Source organism: Carcharodon carcharias, chromosome 18 (genome assembly GCF_017639515.1).
Source record: "Carcharodon carcharias isolate sCarCar2 chromosome 18, sCarCar2.pri, whole genome shotgun sequence".
Lineage (NCBI taxonomy): Eukaryota > Metazoa > Chordata > Chondrichthyes > Lamniformes > Lamnidae > Carcharodon > Carcharodon carcharias.
Window position 1 is genome coordinate 112,165,473 of NC_054484.1, and position 21,874 is coordinate 112,187,346.

Sequence of the window (21,874 nt, forward strand, 5' to 3'; positions counted from 1 at the left end):
GTTTTGAACCAGCGTTTGTTCGTAACCCCATGTCTCCGACATTGCCAATCTTGCCCGCCTCCAATTCCATCAAATCACCCATCAGCACCTCAGCCTAAGCCCAGCTATTTAGCAATCTCAATTTTATTCTAATCATCCTCAAATTCACCAACCTTCATAGGTCCCAGCTAATCCCAAACTATCCAGCCCATATCCTAACTCAAAACACAATCTCGATCAGCCATCACCCCAGTGCTCACTGATCCTCATTGCTTCCTGGCCTCATAACACCTCAGCTTTACTATTCTCAATCTTATGATGTGATCCCCCACAGTCTCGCTGCTTCAATTATTCAAATTCATCTCTATGTTTCCCTTTTTGAGGGAATTTGATCACCATTTAAATTTATCGATCCCTTTTTAAAGAGAATATGTTAGGCTCTGCATCTGCCTCTGGCCTTCCTTTGCTCTCTGTGGAGCATTAGGGTCACTGGTGACAGCGTTACGATGTTCAAATCATGAAATGTTGCCGCTCGAGTTGTCATTCACTTCCCAGCATCCCCCATCTGGTGTTCAATGTTGGGCATTGAGTTTCAACAGCTTTGAGACATGTCTTTGTAACCTGGTGTGTGCCTGAGCATTGAACGGCGGTTTTAGTCATTCTCAGACGAACTTATGTTCAGCAACACCAGAAACCCTCTCTAGTGTTTTTTTTTTAAGATTCAAGAATCTAATTTCTAGCTGAGGGTATTTCACTGGCATCTGCCATTGGACACATCGTGGAAATGCTGTAGATAGTTTTCTGGATATTGTGTTGTGAGCTACTGCATACATTAAGGGATGAAAGCTGATTTGGTGACCCAACTCAGGCCAAGTCCTGGCGACTGTAGTTACAATGCATCTGAGGCTGCAACATGGCCAACAAATGGAGCAGAGTCTGCAGAGAGGGGAATATTTGTAAAGAGGGAGGAGGAGGGACTTTCCCCTACCCGCCCCGAGTTATCCAGAAGCACTTTACCAATCTTTACCCGAGCAAAGTGCAGAGAGTGAGGCTATTCTCTTTCAACAAGGAGGTGGTCACGGAGTTGTGTCATCACCTTGAACACGACCTGGAGCCTCACATCATGTTCTGGACAGTGCTGTCAATGGCCTTTAAGGTCAAGGTTTCATTGAATATCTAAGTATGCAGAACGTTCCAGAGACGAGCAAGTGACATATCCATCATTTTCCCATGGACATTAGAAACAATGCCTAGTTGCCCTTGAGATTTTAGTGTAGAGCTGCCATATCATGTCAACTATACTATCAGCTGTCACGATATCTTCATTCTGAAGAAGTCAGCCATTCCCACCACCTTGGAGACCTCTTTTAGAACCACACGTTTGCTTCGTGGAGATCAAAGCTACTCCTCGCTACATGCCGCAAAACAACCAATACTTCACCATCCCCACGGCCAAACAAATACGTGCATACCGAGAGCAATTGGGCTACCAAGAAAATCATGAAGCAGAGCGCCAGTGTGATGCAGCAACGCTTCCGATTCCTTAACTGCTTTTAAGTGAACCTTCCACTTCACGCTGGAGCGTGTGTTCAAGTTCATGGTGACATCCTGCACACTTCATGCCCTACGGAAATGAGACGGTTGAAGTATGTTATATCCCTGTATGTGAGTGTTAGGAATGACTTTTAGCTTGCAATTTTAAGTTTGATTTCCATGTCTTTATGTGATTCTTAACGAAGTAACGACGTTAGGTTTGCTTTCACTTTAAATCGTGGCAGCAGTTCCCATGAGTGTTAAGACTCAAAAATACGTTCAAACAATAAGAGCACGAAAAAAAATATCATGTTTAGTTGCCTGGAAAGAGGGGTTCGGAGAGGGCCAGCCACAAACTAACATGGACACGCACAGAGAGAGAGAGAGAGAACGCAGCATTTTGAGATCAGTTTGAAGACATCTACCAAAAGGCACTGCAGCCAGCGGAGAGTGAACTACTGAGAGAGTAAATTTTCCAAAACAACCAAAATTTCCCAAGTTACAATAGCTGACATGTGATCATGGGAATGTCCCAATAGACCCTGCAATCAAAGGAAGATCAGGAACCTGGAAAAGGTGTACTAAGTGAAACTAAGCCTCGAAATGAAATGCACAATAGCTGCAGGACACAGATTTAACATGATACAAAGGCTTGTTGAGAAGATAGAATTTCCAAAAAAGACAGCCAAAAAAGGATGTCAATCATCGCTCCGGACATGTCGAGCAGTGGTATTCTTCGCCTCTGGTTTGGTGCGGGAGAGTGCATGGAAGACAGCTTGAATAGATGAGGTGACCAAGGTGACAGGAAAATCAAATTGAGACTTTTAAACCCTTCCGAGTGTCAACTGGGATAAAGCATTATTTTGGTAGATGATTCGAAATAGAGTTACCGAAGAGTGGAGATTAGATATCCTCCTTTAAAAGGCGGAGATCAGTAAGACCTGTTAGCTTACCATTGGATAAACAGCTGTTTGGAGTTGATGACAGGTACATAGCATCTCTTTGGAGTCGCATCTGTCACATGTTTCAGTTTGTTTTTTTCCTACCATGATCACTGCAATTAGTGTGAGTATTAGCTTTTGTCACTTATGCTGCATTATCCATACGCAGTTGTTTTTCTCTGTGAAAATATATTTGTGGGTGAAGGGTTATTGTAATATAGTTCATATTTTCTTGCGTAAGAATTTTTTTTTTCTTAAATCTTCATCAGTTGACTCCTATCTCTCTGTTCAGTAACCCCTCTCCACCGATCTAAACACACAAATAAAAGTTAACATATGTTAATGCGGGTTATATCCCTGGGTCCTTTTCGTGCAGTTTCAATATCAGCTGGGATAATAACATTATCAGCACTATAATCAGGACACAGGCATTGACACCAGCTAACCTAAGGACACCGCAGGAAGAGTAGGAGGCAGGGAGGGTACTTATCATGCTCCCTTGACTCGGGCAGACAGTCAGAGATTGTCTGATACATTTTGGAACCCATTGGACAACTAACATTTTCCACCAGGGATCCCTCATTCTCCACTGATACATTTATCTTAAACGCCCCATCACAGCTTCCCCTTGGGAACCAGCCTGCAATAAAAAAAAAATCAGCAACATTATTTTCAGTTTCATAGTTATCCAACCAGGCATACAGAAATATGGAAAATAAATAGATCTGGTCATTTGTGAGCATTCCTTTAGTGTCAGTAATGTGTTCTATCGAATTGCCTAGTGCTCTGACACAGATCTTCCCCACTAACTACAGCATGGCTAGTGGAAGGCTTTTGACATGCGCTTGGGAGACTGCAGATGCTCTTGCAGGACACTCTCGAGGAGCTCTGGATCTTGGCAGTTCAGTTTGGGACTGCACAACCTCGGCAGGGGCAGCAGCAGCATGGGCTGGCTGATGGGTAACAGAAAGGACACTGGGGGATGTGGCTCTGAAGGGAGAACAAATGCTGTCAATCCGAGAGAGGATAGCAGGTGTGTGCTCCATGGAGACACTGTCACTCCTACGGGGTAGAACCTGAGCGACGGTAGTTTGTTTCTGGAGCACAGGCTCTCTGGCAGCTGAGAGGATCTGCATGACCCTTTGAACACTGAGCACCACAGCCATGATGACAGTAGTCTGACCCTGCATGGCAGTAAACATGGATCTTATGAGTGCAGTCTAAGCTTCCACTGTGGCATTGAGATATTGGATGGTTTCAGCCGGTGCTGCAGCGGAAGCTGAGAGAATGTCCACCAGACACTGTTTCACAGCTGTGTCCGCTACTGCTGGCATGGAGTTATTGAACAAATACACAGGCATAAAAAACGTTCTCAGCTGTGTCCCGGGTAAAAAAAAAACTCATTTGAAACCTCATCGTCCGGTGAGCTGGCACATTAACTATCCTTTCTCCCTGGCCTGGCAGCATCTCACTGGTGCTCTTTTCATAACCAGATACAGATTCCGACTCTTTTACAGCCGTCCAATTTCCACACAGTACCCAATTTTGTGCCGTTGTCTGTGGATGGTGGACCGAGTAACGGGGATTAATCATTAGTGGTATGTTATTTTTTGCACTCCCTCCATCGTACTCTTCCTCTTTCGTCACACGTCAACATATTTCTCTCTCCCTTTGTTTCTCCAGGTATCCCGCTCCTGCGTCACCTCCCTGTCTCCATCTCCTGGAGATGCTGTGAATTTGATCCAGGCTGGTTATTGGGTAACATGAAGTCAGAGGTGGGGTGTTGCGGGTTGCATGAGATGTGCTGATGTTTGGAATAAAGAGTGGATTGGAAATCAGGATGTCCATGGCCCACCATCTGCAGCTTGTACATCATCACAGGCAGAAGGATGAGGGTCAGCTTTGAGTTCAGGAGAGGCATAAGGCAGGAAGATATGATTATCCCAAACACGGTCAATAGCATTGGACTCCTCAGACTCCGTCACAGCTGCTGCATAATATAGAAAGCAATTTCCCTTCTCCAACTCATGGTATGATGTTTTGCCCTGTTCCCGACGGTGCTCTGCCGGTTCCTTTGACGATGGGGCCACGTTGTCTTGTAATAGCGAGACTGCAGAAGATCAAGATTCTAATTCACATCCTCGTGGGGACAAGAATGGACTTAGGAATTAGCAGAAGATTGTGTGAATATTTACAGCCCCCGCTGGCGTGCGTGTGCTCCTGCCTTGTTAAATGACCTGGGCTTGGGATGTTCACCAGCTAGGCACCCACCTCCTACCTTAACCCTACTTACATTGGGCTATAGATTGTTCTTCTCAACTCTGCTTCTATATTAGCCAGAGCAAAGTGAGATCTGGGCCAGCTGGTTGGCCTGACATTTTGTACGGTGCAGGGAGATGTTGGTTAACTGGAATGGGCCATATTTGAGACATGTGGGCTGTGCACCTCAAAGCTATGTCTATCAAGGTCAGACCATTTTAAGCCTCTTGCTCAGCATCTCAAAACTGTAGCCCAGCGCGGTAACAACTTGCTGTGGCTGACGATTGGGCTCTGTCATTTCTCTGGATGTAACATCAAGTCGGCTTTCATTGCCAGCTCCACTTTTGCGATTGTTTTTTTCCTAATTATTCACTGCAAGAGCAGTAAGAGAAAAAATAGGTCAATAAGAAAGCTGGTCCGAACTGGTTTTGTATAACTTCAAATGGAACAACACTAAAAACTAGGTAATAAGAATACTCATCAAACTGTTTGTTTTATTTGCCTTCTGGGCTGGCTGGGGGAGGGGGTGGTGATGTGTGAATGCCACTGTAGAAGTTAAGGAGAGGTCCCACCTAATAATCTGTGGACACGGGTCCGGATCCCATGCAACCAGTGTGAGATTTGGTAAAAAACGATCTCACCTTTTCCACGAATGTCCCTTAGGAGATAATTCTGGCCAGCCTTATGAGGCCTGAACTACATATGAATCCAGACCCACAGCAATGTGCTTAACTCTGAAATGGCCCTGCAAGACACTCAGTTGTATCAGAGGACTTTAGAGTTTAAAAGCAAGAAACTGGATGGTCACTGGGCATTGACACAGGCACTGGAAACAACAATCTCGCTAGCAGCACAGTTGAACATTGCAGAGTCCTCCTTCCATCTATCTGGGGGATGTGACCGAAAACTGAAGAGCTGCCTCAACTGTGGCAACTGGGGGATGTTCCCCCCTTCCAATCAAGCTCAGTTGATATCTTCGACTGCAGGTCTCTTAGCAGTGAACTCCGAACACGTGCAATCCCGGAGGCTGTGTTTTTTTCTGACTGGAGCCTAGATCCTATGTGCAAGCAAATGTAAATCCCTCTCTCTGTAATATAGTTAACTGTTTCTAAGACCCAACATATCTGCCGCATCGGGGCATCACTACAGGCTAGTCAAGCGGCAGTCTGGCACCATCATACTCACAGAATCACAGCTTCAGATAATGGCCCAGACACTACTATAACCACCCTTGGGTATGTCCTTTCCCAACTGCGTGCATGGGCACAGTAGTGATGGCAGCAAGATTGTACAGACTCGGCAGGGAGCTACATTGGAATCCTCAATGTTGACTGCAAGCCCCATGCAGTTGCATGACATCAGGTCAAACATGGGCCAAGAATACTCTTGCTGATGGCCATTCATCAGCTCGATCCCGCGCTCCCACCTTTCCCCACTCTCTTCCCCCGCAAACCCACTCCCACTCCACCACCCCGACCCCCTCCATCCCACCACATCCCGCTTCAGTCAGCAAGTGAATCAGCACTTCTCCATGTTGATCAACAGAGAGTGGTAACACTGAGAGTGGCAAGGATGCAAGGTATACATTTTGTGGGGGACTGCAGGGTCAATCACTAATGATGGCTCAGTAGCACCAGTACTGACGAGCTCACAGAATGCTAAGAGATGCAACTGCTATACTGGGTTTTCAGCTGGTGGTGAGGAAATTAACAGGAGTGAAAAACGTACTTTACCTCATCCTCACCACCCAGCCTGCCGCAGATGAATCTGGTTATGACAATACTGGTAAGAATGAACATGATGCAGACCGTTTGGTGGCAATATCCCATCTTCAGTTTGACAATAGGCTCCAACGTGTTGGTGTGGCACTAGATTTCGAACAGATCTACTTAGCCAAATATGGGCTGAGGGCCATCAGCAGCAGCATACTAATGTACAAACAAAATATGTAACCTCACAACCCTGTAGATTCCGTAATCTGACTTTAACATCAAGCCGGGTTCAATATATTGCACAGGAGGCTATGTCTCCAGGCATTCTGGAAATTAGGTGGCTACAACACAGGACTGAACGCCTGCCACACAGCATAAGAAGCAAGTGATAGGCAGGGCTAAACAATCCCACAACCAACGAAACAAAGCTGAGACCTGCATTCCAGCCACATCCAGTCGTGAATTGTTGGACAATTAAGAAAAAACATTTCAGGAGATCGCTGCACAAATGTCCTCAACCTCAATGATCGGGGAGCTGAACACATCACATCAAAAATAAGGCTTCAGCCAACTGTGCCAAGTGGATGTTTCATCTCGACCTCTTCCTGAGGTCCACATAATCACAGATTCCAGTCTTCAGCCAACTCAATTCACTACGCTCGATATCAAGGAATGCTTGAAGACACTGGACTCTGCAAAGGCTATGGGCCTGACAATATTCGGCAAAGGAAAAGAAGAAATGTGCTCACAACCAGCAGCGCATGAGCCAGGTAAGATGGTATTGCTGGACTAATCATCCAGGAACACAGGAAATTGCGCTCGGCAGATGCATTCAAATCCCGCCACTGCACTGTTAGGAATGTTAATATATTTAATAAATCAGAAACTGAAAGCTCACCTGAGCAATGGAGACAACTAAACTATAATTGATTGTTCTCAAACGCCTTCTGGAACGTGAGCCGATTTGATTGAAGGACTGCTGCCATTCTGGGCAGACCTACATTTGGATCCCGGCCCACAGCAATATGGTTAACTCTTAATTGCTCTCTGAAGTGGCCTGAACGTGACACAGATGGGATTTCACCAAATACCTTGCCTTGGGGGAGACCATTTTATGAACAAATTAAAAATGAATTATTTTTCCAGTAAGCTTCAGGACTGGAATGCAGCCAGCAAAGTGGAAAATTGTCCATGTAAATGATCCTGTACATCAAAAGCAGAGCAAATCAAAGCCAGTCAGTTACTGTGCCATTAGTCTATTTTTGATCATCAGTAAAGTATGGAAAATGTCATCAAAAGTGATATCACAGATAAATGCTCAGTTCCTGACCTCATTACACGCTTAGTTCAAACATGGACAAGAGAGCTGAACTCCAGAGGCTAAGTGACAGTTATTGTCCTTGACATTGCGGCAGAATTTGACCGAATGTGGCATCAAAGAGACCGAGGGAAACTGGAGTCAATGGGAAACAAGGTGAAAAATCGCTGCTCGTTATAGTCATAACTCGCAGAAAAAATAAGGATGGCTGTCGTTTTTGGAGGTCAGTCATTTATGCTCGAGGATATCACTGCAGGAGTTCCTCACATTAGAGCCCTAAGGCCAACAACATTTAACGGATTTACCTGGAAAAACTCAGCAGGTCTGGCAGCATTGACGGAAAAGAAAAGGGTTGACATTTCGAGTCCTCATGCCCCTTCCACAGAACTGAGGGAATCTTAGAAAAGGGGGTGAAATATAAGCTGGTTGAAGGTGGGGGTGGGGAGGTGGGGGGGGTGAGAAGTTGGGGGGGGAGGTTGCAATGGTGTGGTTGTAGGGAAACGCAAGCAGTGAAAGGAGCAGATAATCAAAACATGTCACAGACAAAAGAACAAAATAAAACAGAGTTGTTGAAGGTGGTGATATTATCTAAACGAATGTGCTAGTTAAGAATGGATGGTAGGGCACTCAAGGTACAGCTCTATTGGGGGTGGGGTGGAAAGACCAGCAGGGCATAAAAATATTTAAAAGTAACGGAAATAGGTGGGAAAAGAAAAAATCTATTTAAATTATTGGAAAAAACAAAAGGAAGATGAAGAAATAAAAAGGTGGTGGGGATGGAGGAGGGAGTTCAAGATCTAAAGTTGTTGAATTCAATATTCAGTCTGGAAGGCTGTGAAAAGGCTGGTCTGAAGATGAGGTGCTGTTCCTCCAGTGTGCGTTGAGCTTCACTGGAACAAAGCAGCAAGCCAAGGGCAGACATTTGGGCAACAGAGTAGGGTGGAGTGTTAAAATGGCAAGCGACAGGGAGGGTTGGGTCTTTCTTGCGGACAGACCGCAGGTGTCTGCCAAGCGGTCGCCCAGTTTACGTTTGGTCTCTCCAACGTAGAGGAGACCGCATTGGGAGCGACGAATACAGTAGACTAAGTTGGGGGAAATGCAAGTGAAATGCTGCTTCACTTGAAAGGAGTGTTTGGGCCCTTGGACGGTGTGGAGAGAGGAAGTGAAGGGGCAGGTGTTGCATCTTTTGCATGGGCATGGGGAGGTGCCATAGGTGGGGGTTGAGGAGTAGGGGATGATGGAGGAGTGGTCTAGGGTGTCCCAGAGGGAACGACCCCTACGGAATGCCGCCAGAGGGGGGTGAAAGGAAGATGTGTTTGGTGATGGCATCATGCTGGAGTTGGCGGAAGATAATGCTTTGAATGTGGAGGCTGGTAGGGTGATAAGTGAGGACAAGGGGGACCCTATCATGTGTCTGGGAGGGAGGAGAAGGCGTGAGGGCGGATGCGCAGAAGATGGTCCGGACAGGTTTGAGGGGTCTGTCCACGACTGTGGGTGGAAAACCTCGGTTAAGGAAGAAGGAGGACATGTCAGAGGAACTGTTTTTGAAGGTAGCATCATCGGAACAGATGCGACGGAGGCGAAGGAGAAGGCAGCATCTTTATGAAGAGCAATAAAGTTAAAATTTCAAGTCTGTGCAACTATTTCCCTGAGCTAAAGAGAAGTAGAAATGTGATGGATGTTACACGCTTTAAGAAGTGGTGGAGCTGGTTGATCAAACTTATAGATACAGTTACACAGGGAGACCCAGGAGTTTTGCTCAGTGACAGGGAAGGACCAGGAGATATATTTCCAAAACAGAGTGTTTTTTTCAGAAACTGTTGATTCGAGAAGTGAGTGTGTCTGTTTATGCAAGTGTATGCGGGAGCATATGTGCATGTGCGTTTGTGTCTGTGTATTTTTGCATTTGTGTGTGTTTGGTTGATTATGAGTGTCTGTGTGTGAATGTTTGGTTGTGAGAGTGTGTTTGTGTGTGCGGGCATGTGTGTGTGTGTCTGTATATGCGATTATGAGTGTGCAGGTGCACATGTGTGTGTTTCTGTGTCTGATTGTTTGTGGGCATATGTGTGCGAGTTTTCCTGTGCGTGTGTTTCTCCTGACGTTTTTGGGTACACATTTATATGTGTGTCAGAGCAGTTCGATGTGTGCCTATATGTCCACATAGGTGTATGTATATGAGTGTCTTTGTGTGTGTGTGAGTGTTTGTTTGGTGCTCTTTGTCTATGTGTGTGCGTGTGCGTGCATGTCCGTCTGTGTTTGTGTATGTGTGTGTGAGTGGATGAGTGTGAGTCTCTACATGTGAGTGTTTCCAAATGTGTGTGTGAGTGTGCGCAAATGTGAATAAATGTGTCTGTATGCTTTTTTATGCATTGATGTGTCAGAATGCTTTTGAGGTTTGCATTTCGACATCGACTGCTTCAGTATCTGAGGTGTTGCAAATATAGGTGAACATTTTGGAATCATCAGCGAACATCCCCACTTCAGAACTTATGACAGAAGAAAGGTCATTTATAAAGCAGCTGGAGATGGTTGGGCCTAGCACATTCTCCTTAGGGTCGCCTGCAATGATAGTTTGGAGCGAAGATGTCTCAACTACAACCACCACAACCATCTTACTTTGTGCTAAGTATGACTCGAACCAGTTGAGAGATTTCCCCTTCATTGCCATTCACTTGAGTTTTTCCAAGTGTCTTTCAAATGTTACCTGGATGTCAAGGGCAGTTGTTTTTAGCTCACCTCGTGAGTTCTGTTCTTTTTTTCCATGTTTGAAACAAGGATGTACTGAGGTGCGGAGCTGAGTGGCTAGGGTACAACTTAAATTGGGCATTAGTAAGCAGGTTATTGCTAATCAAGTGCGCTTGGTAGCACTGTTGATCGCCCCTTCCAATACATTACATTTGATGGAGAGTCGGTCGATGGGGTGGTAATTTTCCGGGTGGCGTTTGTGATATTGTGTTTACAGGGCATAGCTGAGGAATTTCCCACATAGCTGGGTAGATGCAAATGTTGCGGCTGTGTTACAGGCACGGCCGGTTATGCAGTGCAAGTCTTCAGTGCCGCTGCCGGGATAATATCAAAGTCATTTTCTTTGCAGTATGAGGTGCGTTCACCCGTTTCTTGATATCACGTGGAAAGAATCTTTTTGGCTGTGGACTGACATCTGTGATGATGCGGACCACCAGAGGAGGCAAAGTTGGATCATCCACTCTGCACATATGTTCGACGATTGTTGCAAATTCATCAGCCTTATATTTTGTAATGCTGAGCTGGGCTCCTCCCTGATTGAGTGTTTGGATGTTTGTGGAGCCCCCTACTCTAGTGAGTTGTCTTAATATCCACCACAAAACTCGATAAGAGGACTGCAGGTCCGGGATATAATCCAAAGTTTGTGGGATCGCTTAAGCCAGTCTCTCACTTACTGCTGATGCTATTTGGTACGCAAGTAGTCTGAATTATAGCTTCACCAGGTTGACACCTCAATTTTAACAACGCCAGCTGTTGCTACTGGCATGCCCTCCTGCACTTTATGTTGAACCAGTGTTGATCCCATCAACTGCTGCCAATGCTGGAGAGGGGGATATCGTGGTCCAATAGGTTAGAGGTTGTGTTTGAGTACTCTTATGTTCCTGCTGATAGCTCAGAGCGCTTCATGGATGCCCAAACTTGACTTGCTTATTATGTTCAAAATCTATCCGGTTTAGCAAGTTGGCAGTGAATCACAGCATGGCAGAGGCTATCTTCAATGTGAAAATGGGAAGTCTCGCCCAATGTCTGTGCGGAAAACATTCTTACCATTACAGCATCGACAACGGACCCCTGGAAGACTCAGGGCATCAGCTCAAACATGGGAAAGGAAATCACTTGCTCTTTACCACGTACCACCCTCCATCATCTGATAAATTAATGCCCCTCCTTGTTGAATGCCGCTTTAGGAAGCACTGAGGGTGGCAGTTCACAGGTGGATAGAAACATATGCGGCAGGGAGTTGGTAAGCATTAGTTGAATTAGCATTTGGTGCGGGGGGTGGTGGAGGGTGGGGGTTGTTGGTGGGGAGCAGTACAAAGTCATCAGGAAAAGGTTTCCTTGCATATGTTTGAACTGATGTCCTGAAACATCAAGAGGTCATTCATGGATACTAAGGATTCCCAGGGCAATTCGCTCCCACATGCATACAACTGTGCCATCACGTCCCATGGGCCTTCCCTGCTGGTGGGACAGAAGAAACAGAGGTATGCTGATGGTGGTTTCTGGTACATACTCTGTAAGTTATGACTCTCTGAGGATGACTTTTCAGGCTGTTGCTTGACTTGTCTGTAACACTGCGCCACCGCCTGAATGCATGTGTAGATGCATGTGGTTGAGTGTCTGGGTGTGTTACTTTTTGAGTGAGTATATTTTCTGTGCATATGCTCGTGTGTGTGTGTGTGTGTGTGTGTGTGTGTGTGTTTGTGTGTGTGTGTGTGTGTGTGTTTCCAAGCACACTGCAATGTGCATGGCTGTTAAATGCCCTGTGAAATGGTGTTGTCAGCAATCCAGTTTTAACAAACCAAAACAAAGCCACGCAAAATATTGAAATGTGTGCATGGCTGCTTGTGATTGTCTCGGTATGCAATCCTCTGCATGTGTGCATTTATGCCTTTATGTGAGTGTCCGTGTGAGTGAGTGCTTGTGGCTTTGTGTGTGAGTACATTTTTGAGTGTGTGCATGTGTGTGTATGCATGTGTGTGTTTGCATGTGAGAGAGATAGTGGTTTTGAAAGCTTGTGTGGGGAAGTTTGCAGGTGGGGTGCGATCAACATAAAAAATAAAACATTTGTTAAAAAGAAATGTGAACTATGTTAAAATACTCCTTCACATACACTTATGCCTTTACAGAGATATCAAGGTTTGTAAGGATAACACAAGTTTCAACAGCTATCCCATAGCCTAATTCCACAGTAAGTACACAGTCCACATCACAGAATCACAGAATCACAGAGTGTAGAAGAGGCAAAAAGTGACAAAAGGCTGACCTAACTATCAAATCCAATTTACCAGCACTTGGCTCGTGGCATTGAAAGTTCAGACGTGACAAGTGCTCATCGAGCTACTTTTAAAGAATGTGAGGAAACCTGCATTTATGACCCTCCCAACCCTGCATTCAATATCGTCAAAACCCTCTGGGTAAAATTAAAAAATCCTCATATCCCCGCTTAACATCCTGCACCTCAACTGCACATATGTCCCCTCTCGACTGGCTCTCCAGCTAAGTGGAAGAATTGATCCCTATCCAAACCTGTCCATGCACCTTATAATCTTGTACACCTCAGTCTGCTCGCCCCACCGTCTTCTCTGCTCCAAAGTAAACAACCCAAGTCTATCCAATCTCTCTGCAAAACCTAATTCTTCTATCCCAGGCAACATCCTGGTAAATAGCCTCTGCACCATGTCCTTTGCAATCGCATCATTCCTATAATGTGGAGAAGGGAACTGCACACAATACTCCAGTTGTGGCCTCATCAAGGATGTGTACAACTTCAACATGACCTACCTACTTTTGTAATCTATGCCTCGATTGATAAGGCAAGAGTCCCTATACCTTTTTGTTACCACCCCACTGACATCCACATCCACCTCCAGGGAAATATGGACACAAAGGACAATTTCCCTTTGTTCTTCAGAGCCTCCTTGTGCCATTCCGTTCATTGAATAATTCCTTGTCAATTTACTGCAACGAAAGTGCATGACCTCACACTTTTCAGGGTTGAATTCCATCAGCCAATTATCTGTCCATTTGACGCTCCCGTCTATACCTTCCTAAAGCCCAAGACACTCAACCACACTGTCAACTTCCTGACCAATGTTTGTGTCATACTCAGAATTACAAATCCCACCCCCCACAAAGTCCCCTATGTCATTTATAAAAATGACGAATAATAGGTGATCTAGCAGAGATCCCTGTAATATGCAATATGTCATTGGATTCCAGTCATATGCAAACTAACAAGCAGCCTGGGGTCAGGACCGACAAATGCTACAACCGAAAGTTAAATGCCACGCTTACTACATGCTATGTGTGTCCCAAAAAATCTCACCAGATCTTTGTCACACCGTGAGCCAACTAGCCTCAATCAGATCCGTCTTCCACACAACTGCGTCTAATTTACATTCTACAAAACCTTGCCCTTAAGATCATCTGTCAAATTGATACTTTTTTTTCCCCGGATGCCTTCTGCAGACATTCAACTTCATGGATTTGAACTCTCCTTCCGAGGCTCATACCCCCAGGTCACATATACATTCAAACTGACTTCCACACTATCTCTCTACGGACTCAGCTGTCCAGAGTACCACTGTTTCGCATGCCCATAGGAAAGAGTTACCGCCATTCAGTTGTCTCTCTAGAACATCAGAACTTTCAATACTTCATCTCTTTAAGCTGGAAGCGTTAAACTTGTACCGTGTCTTTTCCCCAGACGTTTAACCTCACTTAACAAGAACTTCTCCCGGCTTCCTGGCCTTCCTTTAATTTGATGGTATTTTTGGGACTTTCTCTTCTTCCACTCCGCTGGAATCAGGGGCATTTTTTTTTATTAATCTTTGTACCTGCTCATTGCTTCTTTGCTCCAGTCTCTCTGGAGTCATGAAGTACTTGTGGGGTGCCGGTGGGGCGGGGGGAGTTGTTGGTCCTGGCCCTCCTACCTCCCAAAACACTTGTACTAATGCAGAAGCCCAATTTCCCCTCCTCTTGCCAGATTGACTTAATTCCAAATCGTACGACTTTCATCAGAAATGCAAGCACCTTTGAAAAGTGACACTAAAGCTCCACTTTGTCAACACACAAATGCAGAAGTACCAAACAAACATAAGGTTTAGTGCAAACATGCATTCCTAGCACTTACAAATAAAAATATAACTTCCTTCAGGTATCTTTATTTCTTAAGACAACATTATTTGAATGCGTGTGCGTGCCTGATTTTTCAAGTGAGAGTTTTATTTATTTTCATTCTTATGATATTTAGTCTTTGCTAGTAAATGTGTCTGTGTATCTGTATTTGTTTGTGTGTGTGTGTTTGCGTGTGCTTTTCTTGTGTGCGTATTTAAGAGAGGGTGAGTGCATGTGCTGCTCTGTCCATTTGTGTTTCTGCACATATGTTTATTTCTCTGCTTATGCGAGTTTGCTTGTTTGCCTGTGTGAGAGTGTGTGGACGCATGTGATTGAGGGGTCCAGTGCATTTGTTTCTCTTTTCATTTCTGCGTTTCTGTGAGTCTTTGATTGTGTGTGTGCTCTGTGCATGTCCATTTGTGTGCCTGCTTGTTAGTTTGTATGTGTGTGTGTGCATATGTGCATTTCTGTGTGTGTATACGTGTGTCTGAAAGATTCCATGTGAGTTTGTGTTTTATTATATGTGCGGTAGATTGTATCTGAGTGTGAGGGAGAGCGAGAGAGAGAGGAAAGAGTGAAAGAGACAGAGACGGAGAGGCTGAGTTCTTGTATGCGGCTGTCTATATGAGAGAAAAAGATTGCACGTGTTTCACTTTGCATTTTTACTTTTGCATTTGTGCATATGTGTGTGATTTTTTTGAGTGTGTTTATGTTCTATGTAAATGCATTCATGTCTGCCTGGGCATTTGTGCATCTTTCTCTGTTTCTGCGTCTGTTGGTGTTTTTGTTTATCTGTATACATGGGTGGGTTTGTGTGAATTGTTATTGTGTGTGATTGTTTGCTTGTGGATGCACCTGTGTGCTTCTGTGTGTGACTGAGATAAAAATAGGGGTGGAGGGGAGAGTGAGAGAGAGAGAGAGAGAGAGAGTAAGAGAGAGAGAGACAGAGGGGCAGAGAAGGTCAGAGAGAGAGAGATGGAAGACCGAAAGTGAGCGAGACGGGGAGACAGAGTTCTTGCATCTTCGTGTATTTGTATATGCGAGAAAAATTGTGCAAGTGCCTCATTGTGCATTTGTGCTTTTGCATGTGTGTAAGTGCATGTGAGAATTTGAATACGTTTGTGTGTGAGAGAGAATTTGAGTGTGTGTGTGTATGTGTCTTTATTTGTGTTCAAGTTTATGTGTGTTCGTGATTAGGTGTATGTCAGTTTATGTCAGCATGTGTGTGCGTTTGCGTTTTTGTGTTTATGTGTTTCTGCTGGTGTGTGTTAGAGCGAGAGCCAGTGCTTGTGTGATAGTGTATGTCTATATCAGTATGGGAATGTGCTAGCCTGTCTGTCCATGTGTGTGTGTGTTTGTGTGTGTGCAAGCGACAGAGAGGGAGAGAGAGAGAGATGTTGTGATAATGTGTGTGGGTGTTTGCTTCTCTTAGTGAGTATATCTTTTTGTGTTTGTTTGTGATTGTGTGTGTCGCTGTCTGTGAGTCAGTAAGTGCTTCTGTGCATTAATGTATGAGTGTCCGTGTAGTATTTGCTTCCCTGCCTGCCGGTGCATGAGTGTGTATATGTGAGTGCATTTACAAGTGATTGAACGTGTGTTGATCTGTGTTAATGTGTGTGTGTGTGTGTGTGTGTGTGCGTGCATGGTGTCATGAGAGAGACAGATTTTATCTTTGTCTGTGATTTTGTGGGTGTGTGAGAGAGTGCAACTGATGATCTTTACATTTCCATTTCTGTGTGTGTGTGTGAGTAAATGACTGCAAGTATTTGTGTATTGCCCATATGAATAAGTTTGTGTGCATGAACGTGAGTGCATGTTATTTTTTTTGTTTCTGACTTTGTGCATGTGTGCTGTTTTGTTATTGCATGTGAGAGTCTTTGTGTGCATTTCTCTGTATTTGTGTCAGTGTGCGTGTTTGTTTTTGTGTACATTTGATTATGCGGTTTTCAGCGGTTGTGTGTATGGTGTGTTTGTGTGTGGGCATATGCATATGTATCTGCTGGTGTTTGCACTCGTGAGCTCCAGTGACTGTGAGTGTGCATGCGTGTGTGTGTGTGTTCATGTGGTGAGTGGGAGGGAGACAGAGAGAGCGAAAGAAGGAGAGATAATATTTGTGAGAGTTTGCATGTGCAAACAAAGAACGAATATATTTATATAAAAATAAAAGTTTAACTATATCACAATACTCCTTCAGACACACCTATGCCCTTCCAGTTACATGCAGCTTTGTAAGAACAAGATATAAAAGCTTTGAACAAGTTGATTTCCACAATAAGTGCAGAGTTCAAGTGAACTATAGGGCAATATGTTTTCAGGAATACCACACTCGGAAACAAAGTTACAGATGTCACGCTTACGACATGCTGTGGAGATCTAATCACGTATCCCCAGGCACTTGCCTAAATGTGAGACAACCGATCTCACCAAACTCCTTCTTTCACACAAGGGTGTCCAATCTCTACTCTCCAAGACCTAACCTTAGAATCCTCTCCCAAACCGTCTCTTTCTCTCAGATTACTTCTGCAATGGTTCACTTCCAGGGTATCCCTAGCTCATTTCTCACCACTTGCATTCAAATTGCCTTCCACTCACCTTCCTCACCGACTCAACCGTCAACAGTAGATCAACCAGTCATATCAAAGGGCTAACGGCTGTCAGTTGCCTCTTATGTCAGTCTGGACTCTCAAGCTCATATCTCTTTAAGTGTGAAGCGTCAAACCTGAAGCTTGGGCCCATTCTCTGCGCCTCACTTTAAACTTCGCTTAACAGGATCTTTCCTCAGGTTCCTGTGTCTCCTTTAACTAGTTGGTGGTGTTGGGGTTTCCACTTGAGCTGGAATCCAGGTATTTTATAATGTATATTGTAACTTGCTTTCTGCCCTTTTTCTCCAGGCTGTCTGGAGATTTGCTGTATCTGTGGGTGGTGGGCTGGCTGGGCGGTGTGATGGGGCTGGCACACTGGATACCTCTTTCTTGTCAAAAGCCCAAATATTGTGTTCCCTTCGCTTAGCTTCAAACCGCATAACTGTTATTAAAATGCAGGCATCTTTCAATAAAGTAAAACTCATCTCACTAGTTAGTTAAAACACAATTACAGAGATAGCATTCGAATGAAAGCTATAAAGTTATATCCAATTCCTAACACCTCCACATACAAATATAAATTACTTGAACTATCCAAATTTGCTAACAGTTTGTGTGTGTGTGTATTTCTGCGTGTGTATGTCTGTGTGTGTATGTGTGTAAGAGAGTGAGTGTGTGACTGACTGCTTCTGTTTAATTATTTCTTATGGAAGGTGTGCCTCACTGGCTAGGTCAACATTAATTTACCATTACTATTTGATATTTTAAAGAGTGTTTTCTTTCTGTATCTGTTTAGATTGAGAATATGGGTGAGTGTATCTGTGCTTATCTGTTTTTGTGTGGGTATGAATGTGTGCGTTTGTGTTTTGAAGTTTTAAGTGCATGCATGCCTGCCAGATAGTGTGGGTATAAACGCTGGAGTGCGTGAGTGCATGTGTGTGTGTGATTTGTGGTTGTTGGTTTGTTTGTGTACCGTGTTCAATTGCGTGTGTGCATGTATGTTTAAGTATGTCTTTGTCTGTAAATGTTTCAAATGTGATTGTGTGTGCATGTGCCTGTGTGTGCGTGGGAGAATATATTTTCCAAAAAATATATCATTTTTACGGATTACGGGCTTTCCTAGTTCCGCCAGCATTTTTTGCCTTTGATAATTGCACTTGAAATGTGTTTCTGTGTTTTTTTTTTTGTCTCTGTTTTAGCGAAAAAGACTGCATGGCAGAGATTGTGAGTGCGTACATCATTAAAGAAAAAGAAAAATAAACAACAAAAGTATGTTACTTCACTTTCTTCTCTGTAATACATACGTCACCATTATTTCTTCTATTCATCCTCACATTCCAAACACTCATTACATCTCTCATTAACCCTGAGACCTTCCTTTATCCCTTTGCTACAAAGTCACCTTTCGGAGCCCCTCATATGTTGCACCCCTCTGCCACTCCTCCCTACTCAACACAAGAGCAATTTGTTTAACCACTGTTTTCTTCCCATCCATTACAGACATAAAGTTTGTTATCTGATGAACATTAACTTGAATATATCAAAGGGGGCAGTCGCACACCTGAAGATATCAACAACTCCTTAAACATAATCATAATTCTTCCCCAGCCTGATGAGTTATTTAATTGTTGATTTCCTTTTCTTACAGCGAATTTAATCACAATTGTGATAATGCAATTTAAAAACTGTGGCCTGACCAAATGTGTCACTTGTTACCTGGTGGCTATGGCAGTGGCGGATCTTCTGGTCGTTATCCTGGACCTGATATTGAGACACATGCCAATTATTTTTAAGGAGCATTTCATTTTCCTGTATTCCACCCCCATGTGTAATATCCATGCCGTCTTGCTTTATGCAGCCACTGACTGTTCTGTCTGGTTCACCGTCACTTTCACCTTTGACCGATTTGTGGCCATTTCCAGCCCAAAGCTGAAAAGTAAATATTGCAGAAAGAAAATGGCGGTTGTGGTCCTAACATCAGTGGCTGGTCTGAGCTGTTTAAAAAATATTTTCTGGTATTTTATGTACACAGGTCAGTATTATCTGGCGAACTTTCCCTGGTTTTGTTATATGACAGTCGATGTTCGGGCCTCTCCGTTATGGGGAACACTCGAGTTCCTCCACCACATTCTAAATCCATGTGTTCCATTTGTCCTGATTCTGCTGCTCAATGTTCTCACTGTCAGGCACATTTTAGTAAGCAGCAGAGCCCGCAGGAGACTCCGAGCTCACAGTAGTGGGGAGAGTGCCAGAGACCGAGAAATGGAAACTCGAAGGAAATCCATCATTTTGCTTTTTGTGATCTCAGCCAATTTCATCTTGTTGTGGTCAACGTTAATGGTGTTTTCCATAGGTATCCGAATGCGGAACTTGGGATTTAAGTCTCTTCATTTGCACTGGTTTGTTCTGGAATTGGGCTTCATGTTGCAGCTCTTGAACTGCTGCACTAACACTGCGATTTACACCGTGACACAAACACCATTCAGGGAGCAGTTGATCAATTTGGCGAAGTATCCCTTTACTACAATTCTACAATTCATTCGATGAGGAGAAGAGCTCAAACAGTGAGAAATCCCATCCGCCAGGCTGCCTATCTGTACTAGGTAGTACTCACTGATTGGATAGGACACACCTGCTAACATCATTTCCCTCTCATTGGCCGGGAGTGATGGCCATTATGGAAGCCCCTCACTGATTGGTCAGGGAAATCCAACTCCAAAAATCCCTGCCATCCCATTAGCTGACCTCTCAGTCAACCATGCTCTCGCTCAGTGATTGGACCGAAAGATAACTTCCACACTCCCATTGGTGGGAAAGCATTTCCATCATTGGGACCCCTCGTGAATGGACGGATAAAATGCACCTTGAAACATCTCTGCACTCCCATTGGCCAGGCTTCCTGTCCGTCAAAAATACTGTTCTATGATTGGACTGAAAAAGGCCCGCTCAATGAAGTCAGTCCCCCAATTTGCCAAGCTTTCTATCAATAATGATTACTACTCACCGTACAGAAATAAACAACTACTCACATCTTAACAAATCAATGGCCTGACCTGCCTGAGCTACATCGCTACCACACAGTCGTTGGCAGGGATGCACCTTCTGAACACAAGCACACTCCCATTGGAGCAACATTCTCTCGGTCATCAATACCCCCAACACTGAATGGGCAGTACTAAACATGTGCTAAAAACTCTGTCATACAGATGAATGAAGTGGATGTCCATCTTTGTTACGGGTCACTGACTGGACATCCAAACACATCTACTAACAGCTCTGAACTCCCACTGGTGGATGCTGACTGTCCATCGAATATATCCACCACCATAACTGGACAGAGATCCATCTGTCGGAATGTGGGAAGTCAACTCCCAGAGAGCACCAGAGGAGTGGACACAGGCAGTGTTGTCATCCAATTGAAGGGAGATAGAGGTTTCTGTCAATTCAGGGTCAACATTTGCTGTTAAAGGAGAATTAAACAGAGATAGCATGCGCGAGTGAGGAAGGTTGGAAAAGAGCATCTGAGGGACGGAGACAGAGATAGAGAGAGAGCATGCACGAGGGAGGGAGAGTGATATAGGAAGGGAGAGAGAGAGAGCAGCGGTAGGGAGGATATATATAGTGTTTCCACGTGAGTGAGGGTAGGGATAGACATTATGAATGATGGGGGGAGAGACAGAGAGAGAGTGGGCACGATGGAGTGTGAGAGATAGAGAGAGGCAGACAGGGAGCACGTGTGAGGTAGGGGAGCGGGGGAGAGAGAGCGAGGGAGGGAGGGAAAGAAAGAGAGTATGCACGCGATGGAGGGAGAGAGAAATAGAAATGGAAATGGAGGAAGAGAGACGGCCGCAGAGAGAGATAAAGATAGAGAGGCAGAAAGGAAGGGAGAGGGACAGAAACAGAGAGAGTTAGAGAGTTAGAGAGGCTGAAATGAGACAGAGAGCGAGACTGAATAGGAGGGAGAGAGAGGGACTGAAAGCGAGATCGAGATAAATAATGGGAGAGAGAGGAATAGAGATATGAAATCGATGAGATAGAGAGAGAGAGAGAAAGGGGGAGAGAGAGGTAAAAAAGGACAGAGTGGGAGGCACTAAGAGCCAAGAGACCGAGAGAGAGAGAGGTTTGGGGAGACAGAGAGAGGAGAGAATATAAAGATATCGTGCAAGGGACTGGCAGAGAGAGAGAACACACTTGACGTAGTGAGGGAGAGAGAGGGTGAGGGAGAGAAAGACAATATGAAAGGGAGGGAAAGATAGAGAGTACACACAGACAATGGAGTGGGGGAGAGATTGAGTGATAATGCAAGCGGTAGGGAGTGAGAGAGATGGTGAGAGACAGAAAGGGAGGGAGATTCAGAGAATGAAAGGGAAAGAGAGAGAAAGGGAGAGCAAGGGAGAAAAAAAAGAAGTGAGAAAGGAGAGACAAACAGAAAGGGGGAGAGGGAGAAATAGAGAGAGGCAGAGAGGGAGAGCAAATGAGATAGAACAGGATAGAAATAGAAAGTGAGATAGGGAGCGAGACAGAATGAGAGAGAGCAAAGGAGAGAGAGAGATGTAAAGGGGATAGAGAGAAACGGAAAGGGAGAGAGATTGATATAGAGATTGAGAGAGAGAGGGAGAGAGAAGGAAGGATCAGGGAGAGAGAGTGACAGAAACGGCGAGAGAGAGAAAGAGACAAAAAGGGTTA

The 21,874-nt window shown here is 44.6% G+C and overlaps 1 long non-coding RNA gene across 1 annotated transcript; it reads right to left on the minus strand.

Annotated features, from left to right (window-relative positions):
* Window positions 1-1,686: 1,686 nt before the first annotated feature.
* Window positions 1,687-19,776, minus strand: LOC121290776. The gene is made up of 2 exons (XR_005945877.1): window positions 18,905-19,776; window positions 1,687-2,763 (listed from the first exon to the last, which is right to left on the minus strand). It is a non-coding gene; the product is annotated as an uncharacterized LOC121290776 (long non-coding RNA).
* Window positions 19,777-21,874: the final 2,098 nt, after the last annotated feature.